Below are 13,550 nucleotides of genomic sequence, written 5' to 3' on the forward strand. Positions count from 1 at the left end.
GATTTGCTTTCAGTGGTCATGTTAGGGAACATTTAAACAAACTGGACATAGGCAAGCCCATGGGGTGTACTCATGAGTGCTGAGGGGCTAGCCAATGTCACTGCAAGGTCGCTCTGTCACCTTGGCAGTCAGGAGAGATACCTGAAGACTGGAAAAAAGAAAACAGTCCTCCTCTTCCAGGAGAGCTAAAAATAAGGTCTGGGAAACTGGTAAAGAAGACCAATGGTGTCATGGGCTGCATGAGACAAATCTTTGTCAGCAGGTCCCCTCCCATGACTGGGGGGCTTTGTCCAGTTCAGGGTTCACCAGTGCCAGAGGGACATGGACACACTGGAGAGAGTCCAATGAAGGATCATGACATTGATTACAGGACTGGAGCCATCTCTTGTAGAGGGGGAAGCTGAGAGAGCTGGGACTGGTCAGGCTGAGAAGGCTCAGGGAGGATCTCACCCTTATGTATAAACATCTGAAGAAAGGATTTACAGGAGAGGGAGGCAAGTTCTTTTCAGTGATGCCCAATGTTAGGACAAGAGGCAATGAGCAGAAGCTGAAATGCAATAAATGTATTTAAACACCAGAAAAAAATGCTCTGCTGTGAGGGTGGTCAAACATTGCAGCAGGCTGCCCAGAGAGGGGAATGGAAAACACTGCCTCCATCCTTGGAGACATTCAGCATTGACTGAACATGACCCTGGGCAATCTGTCCTAGCTGACCTGCTTTGGGCAGGATGATCTCCAATGAGCAGGAGTTGGGCAAGAGGATCTCCAGAGGTCCCCACCAGTCTTATCCAGCCTTATCAATCTGTGATTCCCATGTTACCTGGCTTCAATTTGTCATGATTTTTATATCTTCATTCAGTGATTGATAGAACGACTGTTTTAGTGAATTAGTTTTTTTGTCGGTAAGAAGCATGTGATAAACCAGACTTTGTCAGCTCTCAGCCCAAACAGAAAAATCTACAGCTCTTCCCAGAGATTGAACACTGCAGCTACTACATGTAAACAGCAAGTCTGGAAAGAATTACCCTGGAATAATTAGACATTTGTAGGAAAATGTCACAGAACAAATAGGAACATTATTCTTACATGTTCATTCTGACAGGTTCATGCTTACAGGACTGTGAACAAACGAACATTCTGACTGGTTCATGCTTACAGGACTGTGAAGAACCTTCTTGGGAGACTCTTTTTCAAATTCAGTTTCCTTACCAAAAAGATTCAATTAAAGCAAATCCAGGACATGGAGAAATCCATGGAGGGATGGGAAAGATTTCCCAGTTCACCCGGGGTGTCAGCAAAGCCCTTTCCAGTCAATGGCCTCATACCCCACCCTCAGGAGAGCAGTCCAAGCAGGTTGGGTCAGAGCTTGCAAGGAGTGCTTTGGTGTCTCTGAGGTGTGATCCTGCAGAAGCAGCTATTTCATGCTAAAAATATGTATTTTTAGCGCAGCAGCTTGCAGCCTCATGCTGAGAGGAAGAAGCTGAGCCAAGGGAGGGAGGGCTGATGCTGCAAGGTCTGTGGCAGGCAGAACAGATGCATAATTTCATGCTGAAAGAAATCACCTCCTTATACAAGCTGCCTCCTTTATCCCTCCCACCACTCTTGGTGGCATTTTTCTTTCTAGAAAGCGAGCCTACCACATAGGAAAAGCAGTTTATCTTCTCCTTTTAGGAGATGTTTTTGCTGGCAGAGCCAGAGCTCTTCTTTGCTTTCCATAGTTTCCCAAGCACTTGTGGTGGAACATTTCTAAACAGCCTCAAGTGGAGCCCATCAGCCCAGTGACTGTGGGCTGGGAGCAGATCCCTGCTGGGGAGAAGAGCTCAGCCTTGCCAGCCCTGGCAGCTCTGCTGGTGCAGGGCCATGTGCCCCAGGAGCAGGACAAGCCTGTGGTGCCACGTGGAGCTCCAGGAGCAGCCATGGGGAGGCTTGGCTGTGCTGCAGCTGAGCAGTAAATGTTTTCTGACAAGGAACAGCAGTTGTGAAGTTTGGTCTTCTGTGCTGCACTGGAGTCATCCAAAGTTATGATCTGCAGCTCCACCCCACCCACTGAGCTGCTGCTCCTGGGAGCAGACCACCCAAACTCTCACTGCTTTACAGGCTCCTGCAAGGCCATGTCCAGGCTGTCCCTACACACTGGGGGATGGAGAGATTTCCAACAGACCCTTTGCCATCACCCAGGACTGGTTATGTTTAAACTCCATGCAGATAAAAAGTTTTTTCTATTAATGCTGGGGATAAACTCAAAATCTAAACAGGAGAGGGTGTTTTGCTGCCTTCTGACTGTCAGGACCTGCCCTTTTCCCAGTTGTTGAATGTACAGAAGAGAGACAACATTTTTCCAGAATGTGGAGTTAGCACCAGACTGTATAAATGGTGCAGCTGTCCAGCCCTGACCAAGCTGGCAGGTGACAAAGTACAGAGAGCGGGAATTGTTTATCTCAATAAAGAGCCTACCCAGGGCTTTTCCCAGCACAAGGGAGAGAGGAAAGTAAATTTCAGAGATAGGTGAGAGCAGGCCAGAAGAGGAGGGATGGCACATGGCCCAGGCCCTGCCTGGTGTGATTTTAACATGATGAAAAGTGTGAATCAAAAGGCAGAGAAGCACAAGAGGTCACAAGGCAGCACTGCAGGGGAACTGCAGAGGGCTCACAGTGGGATGCTCTGTCCCCAGCTGCAGGGGAAGCCATGGATGCACATCACCCTTTGGTGTGTCCCTACCTCCCTGCCAGGCTCCCAGAAAGTGAGAGGTGAGTTTGTGGGTGCTGGGGCTTGCAGTGGCACTGCCAGCTGAGGCTGGGTGACAGAGGGTGATGGGGACAGCCAGCTGCTGCTGTGGGCACTCACTGGGGCACACATCACACAGGGAACCTGCGCAGCAGCTGCTCGTGAGGGCACAGCACCTGTGCCTGCCATGGGGCAGAGCAGCTGCAGCACAGGGGGAGAGCAAACCCTGAGGATCCCAGAGGTCTCCACCCAGGGGAGAATGGGGCTCCAGCTGGTAATGCACTGGTGTTTCAGATGGGTGATGGGCAAAAGGCTGTGGTTATCCAGCGTGAAGATAATTGCTTACAAATATTAAGCTTCATATTTATACACAAACTGTCCCAAGATTCACATATCAAAAAGCATCTCTCTGAAAGGTAGGGCGGGTTTTCTTGTGGACTTTACCACTCAAGAAGCAACCATTTTCCATGACAGAAAAAGTTCTCCTGTTTTGAATTGGATGATGGGACAGTTAACTCACTGGCACCTGTTTTGTAATCCAGGTGCTTGTAGCAAGCTGGGTCTCACCCAAATTTGGTCCATCAGCAGTGCCTGCTCTCAGGCTTGGTGCAGCTCAGAGCCACCCAGTGCTGACAGCAGCCATCTGCCTGCCTTTGCCCTCTGGTTGTAAAATACAAGTGGAAGTTCTTCAAGCTGTGTAAATACCTTAAAAGGGAGAAATCAGAATTAACACAGTTTTCATGCCATACAGGAAAAGTCTTCTCCCTCCAGTCTTATATCAAGAGAAAACATGGTGTGCATTGTATCTCTGACAGAGGTGAGCAGCATGCAAACACTCCCATGGACTCTGCAGATGAGATAGGCAAAGAAGGGAATTGGGCCCGTTCCATATTAACAGATTTATTAACTTCCCTCAGCTGGAATTTCCATTTCCAGGAAGAAATAGAGCACTTTGCCCAAGGTTTCAGGATTGGAGCAAAACCCAGGTGTGAAGGGTTGGAGGTGATTTTCACTGCCAACAGAAGGCAGAGGAGTCATCACCCCCATCCCTAGGGACATCAGATGATCTGGGGAATGCAGCTTCCCAGGGAATCCCCGAGAAGGGGCAGTGGGGGAGGATGCTGGGAAGGTCTCTGTGAACCACACATGCACCTTAAAACCTCCCTGATTAGAGCTGCAGCTTGCTCAAGCATCGAAGCATCATTATTCCCAGCTCCTAAACCACGTTGGACGAGGATAGAGCGTCTCATCTCCTCTCTCCTGCAGCTGGAGAGGCAGAAGCTGCTCGGTCCGTGCCGCTGCCCAAGGGCTCTGGGACACCCGGGGCTTTCCCGATGCTCGCAGCCTGGAGCCGCCCTGTGCGTCACGGAGCTGTGAGGGCATGGGCACAGCGCTGCTGGGGCGGCTGCCGCAGGAACACAGCCCACGCCAGCCCCGTCTGATCAAACACCGAGAGAGCGTGAGTTATCAGAAACTGGCCTGGCGTTTACTCCCGGCAGGCTGCCGGAGCTCACTAAAGCAGAAGAAAACCAAGTTTGTCGCTTGTTGTGTTCATCAGGGATGCGGAGGAGCAGGGATGTGGCTGTGTCCCGACACTCTCGGGGCCGCTCGTGCAGGGACAGAGGGAGGGCGCTGATGGGAGGCAGCCGCGGCTGAAAGGTGTGCGAAACTCATCTAAAAGGTGTGCTAAATTCAGCTGAAAGTGTGCCAAACTCATCTAAAAGGTGTGCTAAATTCAGCTGAAAGTGTGCGAAGCTCAGGTGGAAGGTACCGAGCTCAGCCAAAAGGTATGTGAAACTCAGCTGAAAGGTGTGCGAAATTCAGCTAAAAGTGTGCGAAACTCAGCTGAAGGGCTGTGCAAAGCTGCTGCCTTGGATCAGCCACAGCCAGAAGTGGCTCATGAAGGTGCAGCACAAGCTTCTCTCCAGAGGCACGGGGAAACGTGTCCTGGCTTTTTTATCTTAGCCTGAGCCACCAGAGAACATGTGCATTTTGCTGCTGACAGGTTTCACTCGAGGATGAAGTGATATACCCCCAATCACACTCTGATAGAGCTAGAATTGCATGGTGTTAAACCACAGCAGATTTTTTTTTACTGATTATGGGATTACTCTACCTCCACTGATTAACTATGCCAAAAAAAAAAAAATCTTGTATGTAGATGTGTATAAAATGCCTCATAAATGAGAGAGAGGAACAAGAAAACTTTCAACTGAGAAATCCAGCTTTGAACAAAGTTGGGATTTTGAGCATCTTCTCAGCAGCACCTTTCCCGCCAAAGGAGAAAATCAAGGGAGACTCCATTTCTCTTATTTTTATAGGAATCAGACCAAACCTAGCACTTCTTAAAAACAGCTTTATTTAGATTAGTGTATTAAATAAATGCATATAAAAAGAACCTAATAAAACAGCAATTATTACACCATTCAAAACTAAGTACAATCTTTATGCCTGACAGTCAAAATGTGTGTAATAAAGATTTAGCAAAAGATGTTTTTTTTATCCTATTGTGCTACTTCTTACTCTGGTTTTAGAGATGTTTATATGGAAAGATTAGAGTGTAGCACATGATCTATACTCCTATTTTTTTTACTTATTTCAGCCACAAACAGAAGGGGCAGTGCTAAAGATGGCTATAATAACTTATTTAATTAAAAATATCACCATTATTTAAACATTTGAAATAGCCATCCTCTGCTTTTATCACAGCAACAACGGAGCTATTTGTTGGATCAGTTGGATCAAGTTTCCAGACAACTTCCTGTTCTTCCAGATATACACTGGCTCATTTACAGGAACAGAGACCAAACTGGAACAGACAACTGGCTCACCAGACCTGCTGGCCACTCATCACAGCGTGATGCTTCAGCAGAGGACATGCTCCCTTTCCTCTTCCCTGCATAAACTAGTCTGTAATTGAATTTTTTTGGTGAATTTTCAAAGTTGCTGAAAAGATTTGGGACTCAGCACTGGAGCCCTTTGACAACTGAAGTTCATTTACATACAGATGCTTCTCTGTGTCAGAATGTGGTGCTCTGGTCTGTGTTGGCATGCATTTCACATTAGAGTGCAGCAACAGAAATCAAGATCCCCTCCCATAATTACTCTTTATGTCTTTCTTTATGATCAGGAACAGTCAAGATTCTCAGCCAGGGACTGCTGTGGAAAGACATGAAGCTACAGAAACTTCCACAAACACTGTCTAGGGCTTTAGCCCTCCTAGAAGAGAAATCTCACCTCTGGGCAGGTATGCAGAACTTCCCTGTTATGTTGTTTTTTGGGTTGTTTTTTATTTTTTTTATTTTGAAATAAGCCTCACCTTTTGATGAGGCTGAAATAAAAATATCAGTTACTACCCACTTCCCTTCTGAACTGTGTTGCAAGCTCAAATTGTTGCTCATATTGTTATTTCAAACTTATTATCACCTGACTGGGTGTCCTTCCTGTATGAGACAGATTTTCATAAGCTAACCAACAGAACCCCAGGGAAAGTAATTGTTATAAATGCTTAGGACTGATAGAGGGAGGAGGACAGTTTCATAAAAGTCTACATTGTGCTAATAAATATGCCAAGACAAAGTATGATCACAGACAATCCTAATGTCCAAGCATTAGGATTTATTTCCTTCTTTCAAAAAGAAAAAAACAGTACATGGTCTGATCTCTGGTCTTGCAACACTACCTCCAGCTGCTTAAAATATCTATTCAGCTCTTAAGACATGTGACAAAAAAAGAATATTTTTCCTTGAATGTGTGTGGTGAAGAACCTAAAGAAAGGTATGGTTTTGGCTGTAATGTTTGTCAAACATATTTGAGCAATGATGTAAGGTATTTCACATTCCTCCCACTGGTATGAGAAGAAACTGACAGTTAATTTAAAGGAGATTAATCATTTGGGGAAGAGTTGTTCTCCCCAAAATAGGAAGGTGCCTCAGCTTCTCCTAGCTGAGAGTGGAATTAGCAGCAATGCTGCTGGTTATGGAGGTGATGAACACCGAGCATCAGAGGGACAAACCTGAAAGTGAGAACATGAGGTGTTTGCCAGGGCACAGACCTGGTCCAAAGAGTGCATGGCACCATCCAAACGTTCCAAACAAAGCAGTCCCAGGCCCTCCATTGGAGCACTCACCTAGGGAAAGAGGGAAAAGCTTTGTTCTTCAATAACCAGAGGCTTTTCTGGAAGGAGCAGACATCAGGGGAGAGCTGGTAGGCTCCCATAAAAAGGCATGTCATTGTCCTGCATGATGTGCAATGGGGTGTGCAGCAAAATGTTTTAATGTGTTACAAAAAATTACGTTCCCAAAGCCATTTTTGACTGAACAAGCAAAACTCAAACTGACTGCTGAACAAGTTTCTGAAGCACAGACATTAAAAGGCACAAGGCTGAAAGAAAAGTCCTGAGCTAACCAAGTTAACTCAATTTCCTCTGATTTTTAGGTACATCATGTACATGTGCATAGCTACTGCAAGGAACTCATACTGGAACAGCAAGACTGAGTATTTCTAAAGGCTTTCTCCTTGGCACAGAGACAGACTTTAATTGCAGAGCTTGGGTAAAGAGTAAATGAGCTGTTTAATGGGAAAAATTAAACCTCCTCATACATAGACAATGTCCAGCTCTGCTAGCTAGACAGCAAGTATTTGACAGCAAACTGTTCATAGATTACTTCCATCAGCAGAACAATTTAAGTTATATCAGAATAGGATTTTGCTGTCATGCTTCCCATTCCCAGACATCTTTGTAAAGTCTGCAAACAGAGATGCCAACATATCCCATTCTGACCTACATAGCAAACAATTGGACTTGTGTTCCTGCTGTGTTATCACCAAAATGAATCATTGTCATGTCTCCTCAAAGGCCTGGCAAGATGGAGACTTTTCTGCTGGGAAGTGTCAGCTGAACCCTGCACCTACTGCTCTCATGACACCAACTGCATACTTTGTGTTTATCACAGAAAAGAAAAACATCCAGCAGAAAAAGGCTCAGCTTTAAATTTTACTCTTTGCCAGGAAAAACATGGGAACAAGTGAAGCACAGCTCTGAAAGCTCTAGCTTAATAAATTCCAAGGACAACAAAAACAACAAAAAAAATTTCATCAGTCTTTTTTGAAAAACAGAATAAAGATGCTAGATAAAAACACACACAAGCCCATACATTGCACAAGTCTGAGGAACAGAAATGGCCATGCTATAGCACCATTGTTCACTATTTCTGCATCTGAGAAAATATTTAGGGGCATGTCCTGCTGTTACTAGACTCAGGAGGAAAACAGTCTTGCTAGGAATGGGCTATGAAGATGGGAAACCATTCTTTGCATTCTCAGGCTTCAGAAGTCCCTAGGTCAGCTTGGCAATTAAAGGTTGCTATTGGCTTGGGAAGATTAACCCCAGGGGAAGTTGCCCCTACCAGGAGTGAGCAGCTGGCAGTTTTTAATATTTATGGTCTTCTGCTGCAATGGTGGTGGGATCTAAAAAAGTGTAGGAGATTTGGGCTAGGTGTCTTTGAATCAAGCCTGCATTAATCTATGTGATCTGAAGCTTCTCTCTTACCAGCATTTGGAGCATAAAATTCTATCACTTATGCCTAACTGCCACATACTTGTAACCCTATACATGTGGGATAAAATTAAATCAAGACAAACAGAGATGCCTGTATTCTCCCTTTATAAATTATAAGGATAAAAAGCAAGTTTTTTGCCAGGACAGGGTTCAGGAACTTTGGATATCTAGCTAGAAAAAAAATTCTCTTTCCATTAAGAGATATCTCACAGAGTTTGTCAGATATCCAAAGTGTTATTTCTGCTCTCTTCATTAGAAACTGTGTTTTGTAAGTGATAGAGATATACTCTTCACACACCACCATTTACTTAAACAAATTATTAATCATAAAGTGATTCTGGAAGGCAAGAAGTGCTCCATCTCCAACCATGACTTGACAGCATTTGGTTTGACAATTTTTCTGTTTGGAAAATCCCCAAAGTTAAAAATGTTTGTTGGGTGAGTTCAAGCTGGCTGACACTGAGATTGGCTTTTTCAGGGGTTTGTTTTCTTACTTCTTTGGTGAGCTCTGTAGACTGGGGCATTTGGAGACCAACCTTTCAAAACCATTGCTCTTTGAAATGCATCCTCATTTCAGTAATCTCTGCCTGCATCTGAGAAAGGAAAGCACCACATGTCATTCTTTATCTTATCAAAGATTTCAACAGCACAATGGAACAGTAACTTACTGAAAAAATACAGAGGACATGTTTTTCTTTATTAGTTATCTCATAGAAGAAATATAAAATTAATTGCTGCAACACAGTTCAAAGATTGAAAATACTGTCTTCATTAAAAAGAAGGACTAAAATCATAACAGCCTAATTGTAATGTGCAGAAGTGCTAAAGTGTGTTGCTAACTGTAAGCATTTGCATTCTTAGGATAACTGAAAATTATATTATTCCAGATTCATAAGCCAACTGCAATGCAAACCCTCTTAAACATGGGGGTTTGAGCAGAACTGTAATCACCAAGGTCTTTAATGTCTCAACAAAACAGATCATGGTCGTTTCAAATGAGACCTTACTTTGCAAGCTCAGACATCAAGCAATTACAGCAAACCCTTTTTTCATTGGTGTCCAGAGATAATTTTCAAAAGGAAGAATTATGAATCCCCTAAAGATTCACAGAAGAATTCTATGTTTTAATTTTGGAATAAAAAAAATCTCTGAATCTTATTTCAGTTTGGAGTTGATAATGCTTCATTTTATCTACTGCAGTGGCTAAGTACTTAGCCTCCCATGTATTAGATACTATAGTTTCCATTCAGTATGCTCTCTGAAATCCCATCCCTCTGTACAAGTAGTGCACCACCGGGCTACAGAAAATTAAGGCAGGAAAACTGGCTCAAAGAGACAAGGCAGTAATATTTGTTATTGTCAGACTCTTACATGTGTTATTGTCCCCTGTGCCATTACTTTTGATAATGAATCAAATCTAAGTACCATTTATCTGATTGTCTGAACAAAGCCTCTATGTATTCACCCAGTTCCCTCCTCCTGAAAATCTCTAGAAATCACTCCTAGAGAAGGACTTTAGAAAACCAAACTTCAGATAGAAATATTCAGAAAGAACGTAAGTACTACAGCTCTTTACCCCAACAATGCAACTTCTAACATGTTTACTTTTTTTTCTGCAGGAAAGCAATGTCTTTCCTCTGTCCAATGTGAGAAAAGGAAATACAGAATTATGGAAATTGTTCCATCTCATGGAGTCAGCACCACAAATGAGAGACTATGCTTTAGTAATTTCTGGGGCTTTTACCTCCCCTGTTGGGCTGTGAGCATAATACCTACAAGACATATTCTGGGAGTTGTTCCATACAAAATTCCTGTACAGGGCTGCACTGTTTACATTGAATACAAATCTGTGTGCGCAAGAAAGCTCAGCCTGGGAACAAAAACCTATCTCTGAAGTCATTCTGCGAAACAAATTGAGTATGGTTTTCCCTGTAACAAGGGAAAACAGAACGAATCCTGAAGGGTAGAGCGCCTCCCTGCAAAAATTTGCTGAGATCTTCTGCTTTCTAATATAACAGACTGTGTTAAACAAGTCTCTTTACTGAGGAGATTTCCCAGAAACACATATTCTATAAAGGTGAGACCCATCGAGTCCAGCTAATTGATCCCTCTATGTGCCATGGGAAATGCAGAATGGAGATTCAGTCTACACTGGAAATAAAGCAGTAAAAAAATTACATTCCAATGTGAGAGCCACCTTTTGAAAACTACTTGTTTCTTGAATACAGCTGTATTCACCATTGCTTCACAAAATACTAGGGGAAGTGGAATACTATTTTTTACAGGTCAGATACAATGAAAAGACAATGGGAAGTGTGAAAAGAAGCAGGGAGGTCCTGCAAAAGAAAGCAAACCAATCCTCTGCTTAAAGAAAGTATGAGAAACAGGTCTGCAAAAGCAGTGGATCAAGACTTTCAACTAAGAGGATTTATGGAGAAGGAGATTTTATCTCCAGGCACAGGTTAGCCTCAAATAAATCCTAACCCTTGTTTTAAACAAACTGACCCCAAGTTACCCATGATGTTTAGAAGAATTTAGTACAATTTAAAAGAGAACCTTGGTGGTAATTTTATGATAAGCAAGGGAAAGCATTTGGAAGAGAACTTTCCAGTGAACAACATGACTTTATTTTGAAAAGCTTCCTCATTGTTGATTCATCATATCTCCAAAGCAGCCCAGGCTGGAAATCTTAAACCTTCTTCAGCTGAATGTGGCACGGGCCTTTCACTAGTCTGTTTGCAAAATTATTTAAATGGAGGTTCTTTGTCTACCTTTTCTTTCTCCAAAGGTACAAAATTTTGTTAAGCAAAAATATAGCCTGTACCTCTGGAGAGTGTAAAAAATTGAACTTGCAGATTTGTTTCTATGAGGGAAGACTTTCTGTTCTAAGAACACAATTCCTCAATGACCAGCACAAGCATGGAGCAGAGTGAGGTTGTGGCTGAGAGCCTGACTGCTCTAGACCTGGAAGTGACACAGCATCACAGATGTGTCAGATCCACATGGGACAAGCTCTGCTGGCCAGCAGCATCCTGTACCACACTACTGCACTTGTGGAAGCAACAAGCTCCCAGAGACACAGCACTGTGCCCTAAGGTGATTCTGCACCTGCATCATCATTTCTTCATGGCATTGTATTTTCTGGGTTTTTCTGCCAGTGCAGTACACCAGTCTGCTACTCAAGGCCTCTTACTTTCCTGCAAAGCCTTTTAAGAAATAAGTTTTCATCAGGATTTAGTGTCATGAGGACTCTGTAAGTTGGATATGCACAATGGCCATATCAAAGCAATGAGAACAATGAAGAGGACAACCATAACCCCCAGTTATGGCATGTTTGTAGACCTGGACTGAGAGAAAAGGATAGAGGGTGACAAGAACAAAAGGGACCTCAAGAATAATAAAGTATCATGAACAGGTATCCACCTAAAATGCTCAGATAGAAATGGGTGGCAGCCTGGGGAACAAGCAGGAGGAGCTAGAGCTCCTTGTGGTGTTACTACTACTTGTGCTGTGGGAATAACTGCTATGGTAGGAGGGCTTGCATGTGATGGATGGATACAAGTTCCTCTGGAAAGACAAAGAAGGGAAGACTTGGGGCTTTATATGTCAAGGAGAAGCTTGAACACTTGTAGTAGAAAGCATTTGGATTGAGAGCATGTTCCAGGATCAGAAAAAAAGCCACTAAGAGTGACAATGATGGGCAGCATATTTCAGCCCAGCCCACCACAGTGATGGAGACAGTCAAGCACTAGAACAGGCTGCACAGTCTCCAGCCTTGGAGGTTTTAAAGGTCTGACTAGATAAAAAGTCCCAGTCTGATCTCAGCTGATACCACTTAAGAAGACAACTGGACTAGGTTCAGGGTTCTCTCCCAACCTGAAATATACCATGATTCCAAGTCTAAAGAACAGAACCTGAGACAGGAAATGTAGCAATAAGTCTGTTTTGTGTCTGTGTCTTCACAAGCATGGCACTAGGATGCTCAACCAGGAGTGAACTGTAGGCCAAGGCTGCAGATTCTCTGGAAGTTATAGAGCAATAAGGGAGAGAGGCAATTGCAGCAGAACCTATTCCTGCACCACTTGTGAGCATCAAACATCTAGGGAAATAAAAATAAAAATCCCTGGCAACAAACGTTAACTTTGAAGTTAACATCCCAAAGCATATTTTGTCAGGACAAGGAACTTCCGAATGTTTTCAGTTTCCCTTACCATTCAGACTTGCACTAAAAAGTATTTCCAGTGAAGGAAAGGGGCAGAGGGGGCAAAACTGTCTTTAATTCACTGGTGTTCCTTACCTGTGACCTCCCAAACAGCCCCACCATACAATACAGCAGATCAGCACCAGTTTGAGAAGTAACTAAAACTTACTGCCTTGCTCTTGCAGAGACGTTTAGATGTTTCTGGAGCACATGAATGAGCTCTCAAATCTAGATCATAATCACAGTCCTTCTTGACATAAATCCAGCTCTTGTTTTCAGTGACAGATCCATATTGATGGTTTCTAAATATCTTACTGCTGCCCTCAGGAAATGATAATGATACCATCTCTCTTGATCTCATAAATACACCCCCTCAAGTCTTGGTTCTCTTCCCACAGTGGCTTCCGTTTCACTCAGCTCTTCCCCAGATATAACTCCTACTTTAGGGAAGCTCATGGTCAGCCCTCCACCTCCAGCTACAGCCTCTTCTAGGAAAGCTGCCTGCTGGGCTTATTTACCTCAGCAATGAGGCTGATCCTCACAGCCCTCCAGGCTTCAGCTCCCGGCTCACCAGCTCCCTCACCTAGCAGATATCTGAAAAAATAACCTGTGCATTCCACTGATACAACTCTGCTTTTGGCTTCTTTCTCATCTTTTCAGAAATTGGCCTGCAGCCATGACAAGGGTTCAGAACTATTCCCAAAAGGGACAGGCAGTCTAAACAGAAAAGTGATGCTGAAAGGCGCTGCATGCACAGTAACCATGGTCTGCCCTGCCTTTTAAGGAATACTGAGCAGCTTGAACATCTATAACCATTTACAAATGAAGCCTGTGTTTCAGCATGGCTCAACCACATAACCAAAATAGAAAATTCACTGTTATTTGTCTACAAGTGTCCTGTATCTATGTGTCAAAATTCCTATAAAATCTTTCCTACCTGTGTCAATGGATCCCTGTGATTATAATGCAATTAGGTACACACTGCCACAGTTCTGCTGCATGCTTCTGTCCTTGGTAACCAATATTCTTATTATTACACCACTACCCATTTGGTTAATCTAAAAA

Source organism: Melospiza georgiana, chromosome 1 (assembly GCF_028018845.1).
Source record: "Melospiza georgiana isolate bMelGeo1 chromosome 1, bMelGeo1.pri, whole genome shotgun sequence".
In the NCBI taxonomy this organism is placed as follows: domain Eukaryota; kingdom Metazoa; phylum Chordata; class Aves; order Passeriformes; family Passerellidae; genus Melospiza; species Melospiza georgiana.